Source organism: Dermochelys coriacea, chromosome 21 (assembly GCF_009764565.3).
Source record: "Dermochelys coriacea isolate rDerCor1 chromosome 21, rDerCor1.pri.v4, whole genome shotgun sequence".
Classification (NCBI taxonomy): Eukaryota; Metazoa; Chordata; order Testudines; family Dermochelyidae; genus Dermochelys; species Dermochelys coriacea.
In genome coordinates, this window is record NC_050088.1 from 2,827,734 (window position 1) to 2,842,923 (window position 15,190).

Genomic DNA, 15,190 nt, shown 5'->3' on the forward strand with positions numbered 1-15,190 from the left:
CAGCACCCCCACTGTACATTGTTCCAACGTCACTGGATGGTTGAGTGATTAAGACACTAATGTAGGACTTGAGACCCAGGTCTCGCTCCCTGCTGCATCACAGACTTCCTGTGTGACCTTGGGCAAGCCAGTTTACATCTCTGTCCATGGGCAGTTCTACTCTCCCCTACGGGACAGAGGTGATGTGAAGAGAAACACACTAGAGATTGCAAGGTGTTCAGATATTTACAGTAATGGGGGGTGGGGGACTGTAAGTACCACAGCTAGATGGGGTGGGAATTTCTAGGGCACTAGAGGAGTTAGGCGACTGTCAGCGAGGATCAGGTGCTTAACTCCCTTAGACACTGGAGAAAATCCCACCCACAGCCCCTGCCCCAAGCAGTTTACAGTCCTACACATTTAATCTCCGTTGAAGTGTGTAGGGGGGAGGGAGGAAAGAGAGAGAGAGGGGCAGGCTACTCAAAAGCAGCTATTCAAACAGAGAGAACAGCTGTTGAAAAATAAACACAGGACTAATTATATAGTATTAGGGTTTGGTTTCGGGTTTTTTTTTTTTTTTTTTTTTTTTTTTTTTTTTTTAAACAAACCCAAACCATTTTAGCCATGAAATAAAGGTTTGATGAAACCAAAATTTCTGTGCTTCATGTTTGGTGTAGAATGTTGAGATAAAAATAAATACACCTCTACCCCGATATAACGCTGTCCTCGGGAGCCAAAAAAATCTTACCGCGTTATAGGTGAAACTGTGTTGTATCAAACTTGCTTTGATCCACCAGAGCGCACAGCCCCTCCCCCCCCCCACACACACTGCTTTACCGTGTTCTATCTGAATTTGTGTTTTATCGAGTCGCATTATATTGGGATAGAGGTGTATCTACAGCTAACAGAGATTCTGTTTTGGGGACTATGGAACAGAAACAAAAGGCCCTGGAGCACCATGAAACCACCACAATCTGGGGTGGCTTTAATTTAACCAATGATTCACTTGATTTAAAAAGTCCCTCTCTTTTCAGGTTCAGCTACAATAGGTGAGTATCAAGGTTCTCTTCGTTATCACCTGTGCCACAGGTCACTTTTCTGGGAGAGCTCTCCTCTCTGAAAGATACCATGTTGCAGACATCTTCTGAAGATGTGGGAAATAATCAGCGCAGGAAGCAACCAAAAGGTAGAGTGTCCCCCCCCAAAAAAAGAGATTCTTTGCTTTTGCTGGGCTCTGATCTTGCACCAGCACAAGAGCATAATTGGCAGAGAATCATAAGAAAGCCTTGACAACATTTTCTTCTCTTCTGCATTAGAAAGCAAACAAACTCATATCTTAAGGAGAGAGGCAATAAATAGAACAAAGGCAAGGCTGAAGTGAATGATCAAAGACATCTACCTAGTTAGATAGAGCGCTACTGCTGTAGTGGCAGTCTAGATATTTAATCCAGGAAGAAATGCATTTTAAAGACCATGGGGAAGGAAGACAGATGCAGTGCATTTACCTGCCAAATGAGCCACGACCTCCCAGTAAACTACAGGGAGGCTTTGACACCACCACCACCACGTTCTTATCACTCACTTCTAACCCACAATTCTCAAAACAGTTCACAAATGTGGTCAGTATCATTACTGCTATATTACATATGGGGAACCAGACACAGGGAGGATAGGGGACTTGCTCTAGGTCACCCAGCAGGCCAGTAGCAGAGCTAGAAGTTGAACCACATTTTCTGATTCCAAGTCCAAGGCCGTAGCCACAAATTACTTGGCTGGTAAGACCCTTGGACTGGGAGTGACTGTGTTATATGTGGGTACAGCATTGGAGCACAGTGGGGCTCTGGCCTATGACTAGGGTTGCTAAGCACTAACACTATACAGATACTAGAACTGTTGCCAAGAGTGGCTGTGGACACCCCATCAATATAGCACTAAGAAAATGTAAAATTCACCCCATGCAGAAAGAAAGCACACGTCCCTACTCTGAGGATTTCAGTTGATGTAAATGCCACCTCAGCCCTTTGCTGCACCTCTGCCCAGGGGTATTTCAAACCAAAAGGTCAGTAGCCTTTGTGATCTCTTTTCCTGCCTAACTTGTATTACTTCATGCAACTCCACAGGCTCCTTATCCTGAATTTCTGGGAGAAAAAATCATCCTATTGTTATGGTGCTAGCCTGGGATTTGAGTTCTTCGAGTGAACTGAAGACAGAGGGGCTCAGATACTATGGTGATTGGGGCTCCATCTCTGCAGGAAGCATGAAGTCCCCCCGAGAGACAGGTGATACAGTGGTTTAGGGAGGAACAGAAATTGTGTTTTACAGTAGGTATCCAGCTATAGAAAGACTCAAACTTCATTATCAGAGTTATCTAGGCTGCTGCATTGTCCCTCTAAATCAGAGAATTGCTCCATAATTAAGGAAAGAATGACTAACATGAAGTCAGGAAAAAAAGACCATTATTCATACTTATTGCCCTTGAATTAGCCAAGTAAAATCATCATGTTTTAGTATAACTTCATAATAATTACAGTGATCACTGAATTCATGCCTCTTGAAGAGGCTGCAGTTCCTTAAGAAATCTCCTTATTAATTCATGTGCCATTTCACTGAAATTACGTAATAAGCTAGTTTCAACATTTGGATATTAAACAAGGTCTTTCCAAAAATATATGTATTCATTAGGGTCGTGTGATCAATGGGAGTATGTCAGTAACAGACTTGACACAGAATTACCTTTAAAAACACTTAACTATGACATCAACTACTAGTAAGAGAGAATAGTAACAGGGATATATAATCTTATCTTAAATACCAAAGGATCCTACTGTGCATTTCAAAGTCTGCATAGAGGAATTGCATCAGCTCACTAAAATGCAGTCATCTCTGGGATGAAATACAGCACCTGTTTAACAGCTCACAGCAACATACTAGAAAGCAGCACTCAGAATTTTAGTTTTTAGCTTCACTTACTGACCCCCATTTATACCTCTCTCATACATCCCCAAATAATTCCTTTTCTTTGTGTATACCTTCCTGTTAACTGTAGAGATCACTCCTGTTTGGATTGGAAGGCTACTTTTTCAGCAGGTAGGAAAAGGATTCGTGTGCAAAGCAGCTGCCCTTGTTGCTTAAGGATGTGGAGTGTGGCTGCAGAAGTCAAAAGAGGTCAAGCTTCACATCAGAAAGTGGGGGTTTGGACTGCAAGGCAGGGCAAGCAACTGTAGGCTCTGTCTGAGATGTTAGAGTTATGTAGTGTGTGAAAGAATACAATTGTTAAATACAAGCTCTCCTTCCTTAATGAAAAAGGACAGTAGAGCCTGAATGGTTCAGAACTATTTATGCTGCCAAAGGAAGGGGACCATTTTAGCTATTGAAAAGCAATGGATTTCTTTGCATATTACCAGAGCTGTCCTGTTCAAGCAGACTTTTCCCAGCCGCAGATGCAGTGTTCACTTATCACTGGCGGAGAAGCAACAACAGCAATTGTAATTGCAATTGGCAAACTGTAGGCCAGTTTGAAGGCAAAAGGTGATGAGGATGCATTGACCAAGTGCTGAAGCCTCTCACAAATTACTTGTGGCAACCATTCCCCATTGCTTTATGCTCTTGGACAATGGTGCATTGACTGCTGAGGTCTCTTGAGACTCCACCTGCTCCCCTGCAATGAAGCGCAGTTCCGCCATTAACTGGAGCGGTAGCAATTCAGAATACGTAACTGCAAAACTGGTGTAAAATCAGCCCACCCCAACCCACAGTCATCCCCACCTCAAACTTAGAAAAGTAGTAACCAAAGAGTCAGGCCCAAGATAGCCAACCCCGAAGATATTTGATTTTCCATCATTCTCCGATGAGAGAGCCAGCCCTTTTTTAACCCTATGTTAAAATCAGGTTAAAACACACCTTTCAGATGGTTCACTGAATGGGGAAGATGTTTCTCATCAGATTCCAGACAATCAATGTGTCTGTCACGCTCACCCCATTCATTAAATTGACATGTGCATGGGTAATTGGCAGGTTATGGGAGTAGAAATTCAGTCGCATGTGTAGAGCGTCCAAACTTCATATCCTCAGAATGTCCATATAACCTTATATCAGTTATTACTGTATTGTTAATCTTTAGTCTTCCATCAAATGAATTGAAGCACATTAAAAACCAACCAGGCATATTATGTGAATAAAATTAGACAGCAGAACTGTTGCAATTCTTAGGCAATTTCCTCCATGGCACCAACTTACACTTATACATTAATATTTCAAAAAATTCAATTGCTATTCAACTTTCTGACCAACTTTGTAAAATTAACCTATTTTTCATTCAGGCAAGAGTTAGCTTGTGACTTAGCAAGAAAAAATTCACTTAAACACTTTCCAGACTACCTCCATTAGGAGAGCTAGCTGTGATCAATAAACTGTTTGAATTAATTATCTATTTGAAATCTGAGCATGTTTATGTGTGAACCAGACAGTATTCTGTATTGGAAACAGACAGAGAGGCTCCCTATCCCATCCCAGCAATGCGAAGTTCACCCTGTGTGGCAGGCCAGCATTAGGTCTCCATACATTTAAATCTCCTTGCTTTCGAGCACAGGAATGGCATTCTTTGCATTTGCTGCTTTTGGCGTACAGAATGTGTCCCAGAAGAAGTACTGACTCCATCAATTTTATGACTCCATGATTGTGTCATAATTGACAGCTCAGTCTACAAACTTGAAACATGAGAGCAAACACAGCTATGGTAGAATTATGCACATGACTGTGTCACCAGGACCGTGAACGTACAGTATGTGCTGTGCTCATACAGAACATCAACCTTCCTTGTGAAAATTAATGCCATATGCACCTTCCCTCATGGGGGTTCTCCTCCCACCCCCCATGTGTACTGAACACTTGGCTCAACTTTGCACATCTATGGCAGAATTTGTTCTTGTGTAGAGGACCAACAAAAGGCCTATGCACCACTTACATACCATTTATGTTCTTAAAAACAGAACTTAAGTATGCACAAACCATTCATTGGCTTTCTATACAGGTGTTAATTTCATCAAGTGTTCAACCTCTTTTCATAAAGCAAGAGATTCCATGACAAAAAGTATTAACACAGAAGATTAAAAGGGTAATCCTGTCCCACCAAACTTAAAACACATGAAGACGCTTGGTTTGTCACATTAGCAGACTGATTACAATTTGATTATGTTTCAGTTACTGCAGCATATTATAAAACATGACCCAGGGTCACATGTGTCACAGTCCTGCGAATCTAGAGTTAGACAGTTCCTAACTCTACATTTCCACTAAACAGCTGTATTTTCAGAGGTGCAGGATACATGGGAACTCACTGGCTTTCCTAACAGCTGCATGTGCATGGCACCTTTGGAGAAGAATAAAAATAAATAAATAAATCAGACCACAGGTACTAGAAACCTCAATATGCATTTAGGAGCTTGAAGTTTGAGTATTTCAGCCCCAGTTCTAAGCAATCAGAGCAGAACCTTCTTTTTTGAGCTGAGGAGGTCAGAGGTTGGCTGCTCTGTAGTTCGAGCAGGGGATCAGGGCTGCAGGATTCTATCCCAAGTCTTGGCACTGACTCACCATGAGCCAGATTTTCCAAAGAGCTCAGCACATTGGGTTCTGATTTTTCTCAAGTGCTCAATGTTGGGTCCTGAGCTCTTTCGAAGATCTGGACCACGTGACCTCGGGTAATGTGAAGCTCAAAAAGCCTAAGTGATTTATCCTTCTGCAAAGTAGGAATAAAACCACCTCATCACCTGTTAAAAGCATTTTCAGAGCCTGGGATGAAAAGCACTACCCAGCATTAATGCTGCTTGGCACACTGCACTTATCTAAGTGTTAGTTAAGGTTTTTTGTTTCAGGTGAGGTTAGACAATTTCAGAGTTAGGATTGGATTTGTTTTTTTATGGTGGGTTTTTGTTGCAAACCCTGTTTGAGATTAGTTCCCAAACCTTAAATTTTGGTCTAGTTCCAGGAGTTAAGATTCGGGTTGAGTTTGGGGGTTAAGGTCAGGTTTGGCTGTAGAATTTGGGATCAGGTTTGAGTTTTGGGATCAGGGTTAGGTTTAATAGAATCCTGCTGAAAGTTTCATTTTTTTTATTATCTCTATTTTAGGTTTTAAACTGTAGTAGCTGAGTGTCTTCCACATTAAAAAAAAAAATCAGTTGCAAGAGCCAAGTCCCTAATGGACTGTATGGATTCTCTGGCTTTTGGGGGTCAAAGTTCTACAAGGGTTAGGTGGTTGTGGTGGTGGTGCGTGAGGGGGGGAATCAAAGGAGTGTTCACATTGTGAGAATCTTGTGTTGGGAAGGCTCTCTCAAAGAAGATGGATCATCATCTTATTGCCAACAACCCCATGGTGCTAGGCACTGTACAAACACAGATTGTACAAAATCAGTGTCAAAGTGATTTATTCTTTTTTAAGCAGCCCCAAATCTTGGAACAGCCAGGCATGAATCAAAACTAGGTGAAACCTTGCTTATGCAATATTAGCCCTGATCTCATTGAGAGATCAATTGGAAACCTGCCTTTTCATGCATGGTTTGGATAGCTAACAAAGCCACCTGCACGGGCTGGAAAATAAGTTCTTCCTCATTACAAAAGAAATTCTATCTAAATGAACAAACATCAGATAATAAAAAAAACCTAACACACTTGAAAATTGCTGCCAAACAGACAGGTAATCCAATGATGTATAGCGTACACCATGCCTTTGACAAGGGTCATCCTTAATTATTCTGCAATGAAAGGAACTGTATTCATTTCTGATAGGCCTAAGTGTTTTTATTATGATATGTAAATGCTGAGGCAGAGAATTAGCTAGCCAGAACCTGAAAAGCGGCATTGCTTTCATAGGTTGGAACCTAAATAATATGCATTGCAAATAAGAGGCATATTGGCCTGGCTTTTCTACATTGTTTTGAATGGATTTTCAAGTCATAACACCCTTCAATTGCCTCCACTCCTCCCCACTTTGGTTGGAGCTGTCATTATAAACTGACAAATAATTACTGGAGCTGTTAAATACTCCAAACACTTCAGTGAAATTGACTGAGTGCTCGTAAAGGCACACTCAGTAAAAACTCTGGCCATGCTCTGTTTGGAGGCCCCACTCTCTAGAGCGGCTCCAGCAGGGCTTTAATGTGGCTGTGTAGTTGTAGCACCAGTGCTGGGAGAGAGCTCTCCCTGTGCTGTAAGAAAAAACACCCTGACAAGGAGTGCGGCTCCCAGCGCTGGTGTACTGTCTACACTGGCACGTTACAGTGCTGGAACTTGAAGCGCTCAGACACCTCTCATTTGCCATTGACCTCAACAAGAGTTAAGAGGGCTTGTCCCTAGGAACGAGTGTGTGTGTGTGGGGGGTGGGGGACAGGGTGGGAGGGGGAAGAAGGGAAGAAATGGATTTTCCAGTCCTATACAGAAGCACCTTGCAAGATCAGGTCCTAGATATGGACAACCTTCCAGTTATTAACAGTATGGTACTACTTTCGTTTTGTATTTATACAGAACTGTTTTATATTTATACAGATTTATCAGAGTTCCTCATAGCACACAAACACCGCCAATACCTCAACTCACTTGTGGGAAGTAGATATGGGTTTATATACTCTCATGCACAGAGGGGGGAAAACAAAAGTAGCGACAAAGTGATGTTTGCTCAGCAAGTCATTTCAAATCTATTATTTTTCTGTGTATAACAAACGTTTTCATTTTTCTTTAAAAAAAACTAAAGCATCTATCAATTCTCTGCTATGGGACTAAATCCAGCTGTGAATTACACTGGTGTAAGTCTGGGGCAACTCCATTGACTTCAGCAGCACTCCTCTACATTACACCAGGCATAGTGAGAGAGAAGATAAGGGCAAGAGCCTCTGTCTCTCATGCAGGATTCTTGCAAGCATCTGAAGGAACAGTGCCAGCCCCATGCCAGTCTGTGGGCTGCACACCGAGATGAGGAGAAGGAGATATTCTGGAAACAGGCAATAGTGGTAAATGACGTTTTGACAGGGAGGCTGTACTTAGCGGATGGGGAAAAATGAACGAAGTAGATGATAGAGTTGGAACAACAGAATTTAACAGCTAATTAAGCACCTATTCAGGAGATCCCGGACAAGTATAAGAGATTTCACAGACTCAATTCCTAGCTACTTGGCTCTAATACCAACCCTTTGCACTCTCGCTTTTCCTTATGAGAGTAGGTGGTCACAAAATCTCCTCTAGGTATTTCCATTGTAGCCTGTCTGGGGAGTTATGGTTGATGCAATTTTTTGTTTCATGATACTCAAAATCTAGCAGGCAAAGATGGGCCTGCCACGGGCTATTCGGAATCAGGAGTCATCATATTGGATCAGATCACCAGGCTGCCTAGTCATGCAGCCAGCTTCTGGCACCAGCCAATACCTGCAGAACATTCCACCCTTAATGCACCTGAGCAATTGTGCGATACTGCACGTGTCCGGGGAAGGTTCCTTCCTCTCTGACCCCAGGCCCCTCAAGGGGCTCATCTTACGCATAAAAAACTCAACTCTGCATATCAGCACAGCACCCCCTACTCGGGCTGTGCCCTGGGGTTCCTGGTGGAGAGTGCAATGCACTCACAAAGGCTACAGAGCTCAGCCACAGCCATTACTGATGGGACTCAGCTGTCAAAGCCTCCTTGCCACTCCACAGCCTAGAGCAGCCTCATGGAAACTATCCCTACACCCTTCCTTCCCAAATCCCTCTGCCCCTTGGTGCACAGGTACACATTTGGGTCTGGGCCCAGCACCATGGGCCCCTATATACTCCCCCTAAAGCCTATCCCTCCCTGGCTTGCTCTGTAGAACTGCAATAGCATGGGGCAATCCTCAGCCACGGATTAGAGGTAGGATTTTCCCCTACTGCAAGAGGTTTATGGAGATGTGTCATTGCCTGGGCCTGAATCACTACAAGTGTTAGTAATGTTCCTAGAACCCCCCAACCCTTTCATAGGCCTCCTCTCAAGGTAGCTAATTCCATAGAGCAGCTGCAGTAGGAAGCTTTCCTTCTGTTGGTTCCCCAAGGATCTGTGCAATAATCTGCTGGTTAAATGAAGATACTGAGATCTGCACAGGCTGACTACAAATATGACACTATGCAAGATTAAGGAACGAATAAAAACAAACATACAAAACTGTAGCATTACTGGTGTATATAAGTCGCATCAAGATCCTTATTACCTGGCACTTTATAATTGTAGAGTGTTATTTAAACCCAGTTTCTGATCTCAGCTATACCAGAGTAAAAGTGGGGTAGCTATATGTTAGTCCATTGAACCTTATTGTTATATTTAGCTACATCTCTCTCTATGGTACCAGTTTTTGAGACAGTAACTACATTGCCCTCCTGAGATGTCCCCTCTCAATTCCCGTTTAATGCTGTGGAACAAACAAGAGGGACTGTATCTCACCACTCATGAGCCCAGTGCATGCAGAGACAAGATTTTGAAGACTTAATCGGTCCTATGTACATGTAAAAGAGCATACTCACCAGTGGCTTTGCCCCTGGCAGCTGGGCATGGGGTAGCAGGGTCTGTCTCCTGTGCCTCTCCCAGCAGCCACTCTGATCCTACCACAGTCTGACTCTTCTTATGACTCAGACCCCCAGCCAAGTCACATTTGAATCCCACCTCTTCCAGGGTATCACCCCACTCCTTGTATCTCATCTTCAGCCCTCAGCTCTGGGCTCTGTGAGCTTCACCTTCTCTCAGAGTGTTATTTGTCCTTATCAAGGGCTTCCCACCAAGCAGCTGACAGAGAACCCCAGGTCTACTACCTACACTGGGATCCACTCCAGGGACCCTAAGATGACAGCTGAAGTCTGCTTCAGCAGACATTTTGCCACTGCCTGCCATTAACCTTTCTTCAGGCCTTTTCCCCAACCCTTCCCTGTCTCCAAATGCTGAGCAACAGTTCCCAGAGTTTCTTCCTAGGGAGCCAGTACCTGCCATTAGGTTCAGAGCTTGCTCTGAGGCTGTTTTCTCTCTTCTGGCCTCTGAGCCCAACTATCTCACCACCTGCCTTTGATCACCAATTATGCCTAGTTTCAGAGTAGCAGCCGTGTTAGTCTGTATTCGCAAAAAGAAAAGGAGTACTTGTGGCACCTTAGAGACAAGTACTCCTTTTCTTTTTGCAATTATGCCTAAACACTCCTCAGGGAGCCACTCACTGGCTTAATTGGGCTCAGACTTCTCTTATTCCATGGTTAGCCAGTGTGGAGTGTGTACACCCCATCACAGTGTGACACTGAGTGGTACATAGGCAGTGTGCTAGCCCTCTGCACAGAGGGGAATTTCATCCCATATGAATATTCATGCAGTGCAGGCAAGACCAATAAAACACATGTTTTGCTGACTTTACTATCATGTTTCAGGGCTTTGTCTTGGGAAGCAGCTGATAACCTGAAACACTCCTGTCCCATAGAAAATTCCTCTGGTGTGTCTGGATCCTTTGGAGCAAAACTTTGGAACTGCTGCACTAGGGAAGAAACGCTAACCAGGGGCCCGGCTGGGATATCTCTCCCCCAACAACCTCTGATCCTGAACTGTGCAGGGGACATATGTCCTGTTTTGGCCGGGATCATCCCCTTTTTAAGCCCTGTCCCAGCTGTCCCGACTTTTTTGACTTGATCAGTTGCCAAGAGCAAATGGGACAAATGCCCACTTTTGTCAAAAGGTGGGGTGCCGAGGAATGCATGGGGGGGAACTGCTTGGGCAGCCCCATGCTGGGAGGGGGGCTCGGGCTCTTGGGCCAGTGCTCAGGCCAGCCCTATGAGTGCATGGTGGGGGGGCTCATGGGGTGTCCCATTTTCCCTTTGGGAAATATGGTCACCCTAACACACACACACTCTAGGTGCAAAAGGACCTCGTTGGTGTCTTCCCTCCCACCCACTATGTGGCCTTGGGGAAAACTGAGGAGAGCAGCCAGCGACTCCAGCAGGTAGGAACTGAAGCAGACAATGCAGGGACCTCTCGCTGAAATGACAGAACATTTTCAGACTTTCTCTGCTCTGTGCTGAGCACCTGTTTTCTCCAGTACACCCATTTCTAGGGTGACTATAAATCCTGTTTTGGCTGAGAAGTCCCCTTTTTAAGCTCTGTCCCGGACATCCCGACTTTTTTTTTTGACAGAAACAGGCATTTGTCAGGAGGAACATGGGGGGGGGGGGGGGCAGTAATGCAAGGAGCTGGGCAGTGAGGTTTGGCGGGGGTCAGCCCCAGCCCCAGCCCCAGGAGACATGGGTCTCGGTCACTCAGCCCCAGGCGCAGAGCTGGGGCAGGGTCAGTCCCAGCCCTGGGTAGCAGGGAGGGGGGCGGTTTGGGCGAGCCCCAGGTTACTTTAGGAAATATGGTCACCCTACCCCTCCCTCACAGTCTCTTCACCTCTGCTTCACCCCACATCTGCTTCTCTTACTTGCTTCTTGTCTATCCAGTCTCCACCTCATTGTTCACTCTGCTGGTGAGATTATCCATTCCCCCACCCTGTGGCTGTCTGATCTATGTAGATTGTGAGCTTTCTGGGGACTGTCTCCTACTGTGTTTATACAGCTCCGAGCACAGTGGGGCTCTGATCCATGTGTGGGGCCCCACCATGCTACAATCATAAAAAATGGATTGGCTTTTGTCTTTTAAATCTCATTTTCACCCAGGCTTTAATAGTGAGTTTAGAATGTAGGAGCTAGAATTCAACCTTGAATCCTCTGAATGCCTAAGTTTAAACACCAAAAGCTACATCACCCCCTGGACTCAGCCTCTGTTTGTAAGAAATCGACATCAGAAGCCCTTTTTTTCCATCATCACTGAGCCAAATCCCAAATAATGGAGCTCTTGTCTGCTTATTTATCTGTACAGAAAATCAAAGCAGGTTATCCAGGGACGTGATGTCTGTTTCAAGAAATGATGCAATTTTCATTCAGGGGAAGCGAAAGCAGGAGTTGAGGCTGACCTGCATGCCCAAGGGACACCCTGTGGAGCTGTTCAACAATGAGGTATTTGAGACATCCGTGGATCGAGAAAAGACATGGCTTTCCCTTGCACATTGCAAGACTGGTCTACACAATTAGCAATGAAAAAATATTTTCAACGAAGGCATAATTAACAACAAATAGGTGCGAGACATTAGCTACTTATCAGTACTCACTTTTGCACTTGTGACTTTTGTGTTTGACTTGCTAAGGATTAGGATGAATAGTTAAAATGCCATCTTCCTACTGAGAGCTTTATGTAAAGCTTCATCTGATACATCAATAAAAGAACCTTTCAATATGAATAAAAGATGCTTCTTGTAGCAGGCACCGATTCCTGGAGCACCCCGGCAGCCTGGTTCAGAACCATGCTTACCTCTCTGCCTCAAAGAAAAGCAGTACTTGTGGCACCTTAGAGACTAACAAATTTATTAGAGCATAAGCTTTCGTGAGCTGCAGCTCACTTCATCGGATGCATCCGATGAAGTGAGCTGTAGCTCACGAAAGCTTATGCTCTAATAAATTTGTTAGTCTCTAAGGTGCCACAAGTACTGCTTTTCTTTTTGCGAATACAGACTAACATGGCTGCTACTCTGAAACCTCTCTGCCTCCGTTTCCCTTTAGGGGCTATTGATAAGTTCAGTGGGGCTTTGTGACAGCATACTGGGGTGCAATCCTGACGAGTATGTCACTGCTTGTCCAGCAACTCTGGGTGATTTACAATGCTTCTCTGCTGTAGCTCCCAGCCTGAGAAGCTCTACAAGCATGCAGCTTACACCCTGAGTGTCTCTGTGCTGGACAGCCCTGGTTCAGCAGGGCTGACCCCAGCAGCCTGTCTATAGCCCCACAGTCCCAATGTGCCATAGGCTTTCATAAATCACCTCACTTGATAAACTTATATAATACAGTACTATTGTATGCAACCAGATGAGTCACTTGCTTGTCACTTGAGGTTCAGACCCCCTGTCTTGATAGCAGAGATAAAGTTTCTCTTCCCTGCTGGAAGCTGTCTCCTCCCCTACTTGTTAGCTTTGTTTAGCTAATCTGTCTCTACCTGACAACCAGGCAGGTCAGAGAAGCAAATACTCATTCTTTTGTCTAGGGCAGACCCATCTACCAACTCCCCATGATCTGCCTGGCCTAAGCACATTTTAGTCATCATTCCAGCATATATCCATAACTCTTAATACACACCATGTATATATATCACACAAGAACGTGAGTGGTCAGTGAGTTATTAGTTTTCCAATGCCATGTTACATGACTCCTTTTCTATACTGATTATAACCCTAGTGTCCTGGGGGAAACTGAACTGGTCAGGCCAGCTGAAACTCATTATTTTATACCAGTGAGATCCTTGCCCTCTGGCCCTGGGATGCTCTGATAAGAGCTGGGCCGGTTGTGCCCCTCTGCTCAGATGGAGTCAGGCCTAAACTAGAGCAGGTCACTTTCACTGCACTGCAATTTATTATTTACAGTACTGTGAAGCCAAGGGCCAATTAAGCACTTTTGTCTTTTAGAACAGCATTGGCACAATCTATTTTTGTCTTCTCTACTTACAAAGCTGCAGGAGGGTTTGACATTGCCTGACTCAGAGGCAGCAGGTCAGAGCCCTCTTCCCTGGACAGGGCATCTCCCACCATATTTTATTTTTCAATGATATAGAAGAAACCTGTTTTTTCACCTTTGTTCACAGTCTCCAGGGCATAATATCGTAAAGTATCCATAACTCCAGCTGCAGAGTTGTTACAAACATGTCACTGTAACATTAATGACCAGTGTGTTGTTAGCTTTCAAACGACATATTACATGTCCCCTTTTAAATAAATTTCATGATGCCAGACTGTGAGGTGTAGTGAGTACGTCAGGCCTGATAAGAGTTGCTGACACAGAATAGTAAACCACCACTGGGCTTCTTTGTCATAGGCTTGTCTATAGTGAACACTGGCCCTTCGGGGGTCTAGTTGATTAAAAGAACAGCCAAACATGATATGCAATCATGCCTTCACCCCAGCCTCCAAAACAATTCTTATGAACCACTGAAGGCCCATTTCAGTCCTATTTTGAGGGCTTAATTGATACAAAGGCCTTGTGTTGTCCCATTGCACTGGAATGAGTTTCATTTTCAATCTATTTTCCCAGATGCCTGGGACCCATCTGTGAACTAATAGAGCACTCATCTATTAGAAAACATATGCTGAATTATTGTTATGCTAACAGTTGCGAATGCTGGTATCAGGTCAGTCTTTGATCCAAAGCCGTTCACAGACTTCCTTAAAACCCATGGCTGTGCCAAGCACTCTTTCAGCCTGACCAGAAGGGTTTGGTGTTCCCCAGATGTGGGGTCTGAAGAAGCTGCATCTTGTGTTTGTTTCTTTTGGATCTCGACAAAAGCTTTAATCAAATAGCTTTAGTTTAAAATAGCTCCTTGGCCAGGGAATGTAATGTTAACATTAGTCAGCACACCTCCTTGTGAACGTCAGGAAATTCTCAGTGGGTGGTTTGGGCTTTAACATGGCTTGTATTGGTTTAGCTTCTGAGAGTCAGACCATTATTCAAATGAACAAACAAAACACCCCAAACCAACCAACCAGTATGTCACAGCCTTGCCAACCCTTCAGTGCCAGACACAAGCAGGAAAGATGATCCCTACAGATTGAGATGTCTGTTTGGAGCACTGACTATGCAAGTCTTTGCAAAAAGAAAAAGTGGTGTCTTGGAGACACCACTGACTTCCTGAGGAAACTACAGTCCATTGGTGATTTTCCTAAAAACACCATCCTGGCCACTATGGATGTAGAAGCCTCTACACCAACATTCCACACAAAGATGGACTACAAGCCGTCAGGAACAGTATCCCCGATACTGTCACGGCTAACCTGGTGGCAGAACTTTGTGACTTTGTCCTCACCCATAACTATTTCACATTTGGGGACAATGTATACCTTCAAATCAGCGGCACTGCGATGGGTACCCGCATGGCCCCACAGTATGCCAACATTTTTATGGCTGACTTAGAACAACGCTTCCTCAGCTCTCGTCCCCTAATGCCCCTACTCTACTTGCGCTACATTGATGACATCTTCATCATCTGGACCCATGGAAAAGAAGCCCTTGAGGAATTCCACCATGATTTCAACAATTTCCATCCCACCATCAACCTCAGCCTGGACCAGTCCACACAAGAGACCCACTTCCTGGACACTACGGTGCTAATAAGCGA

The 15,190-nt window shown here is 44.4% G+C and overlaps 1 long non-coding RNA gene across 1 annotated transcript in view; it reads right to left on the reverse strand.

Annotated features, from left to right (window-relative positions):
- LOC122457158 overlaps positions 1–9,991 on the reverse strand; it is a 159,160-nt gene extending 149,169 nt beyond the window's left edge. The window contains exon 1 of the long non-coding RNA XR_006276541.1: positions 9,496–9,991. This is a non-coding gene — a long non-coding RNA (uncharacterized LOC122457158). The remainder of the gene's footprint in view (positions 1–9,495) is intronic.
- Positions 9,992–15,190: the final 5,199 nt, after the last annotated feature.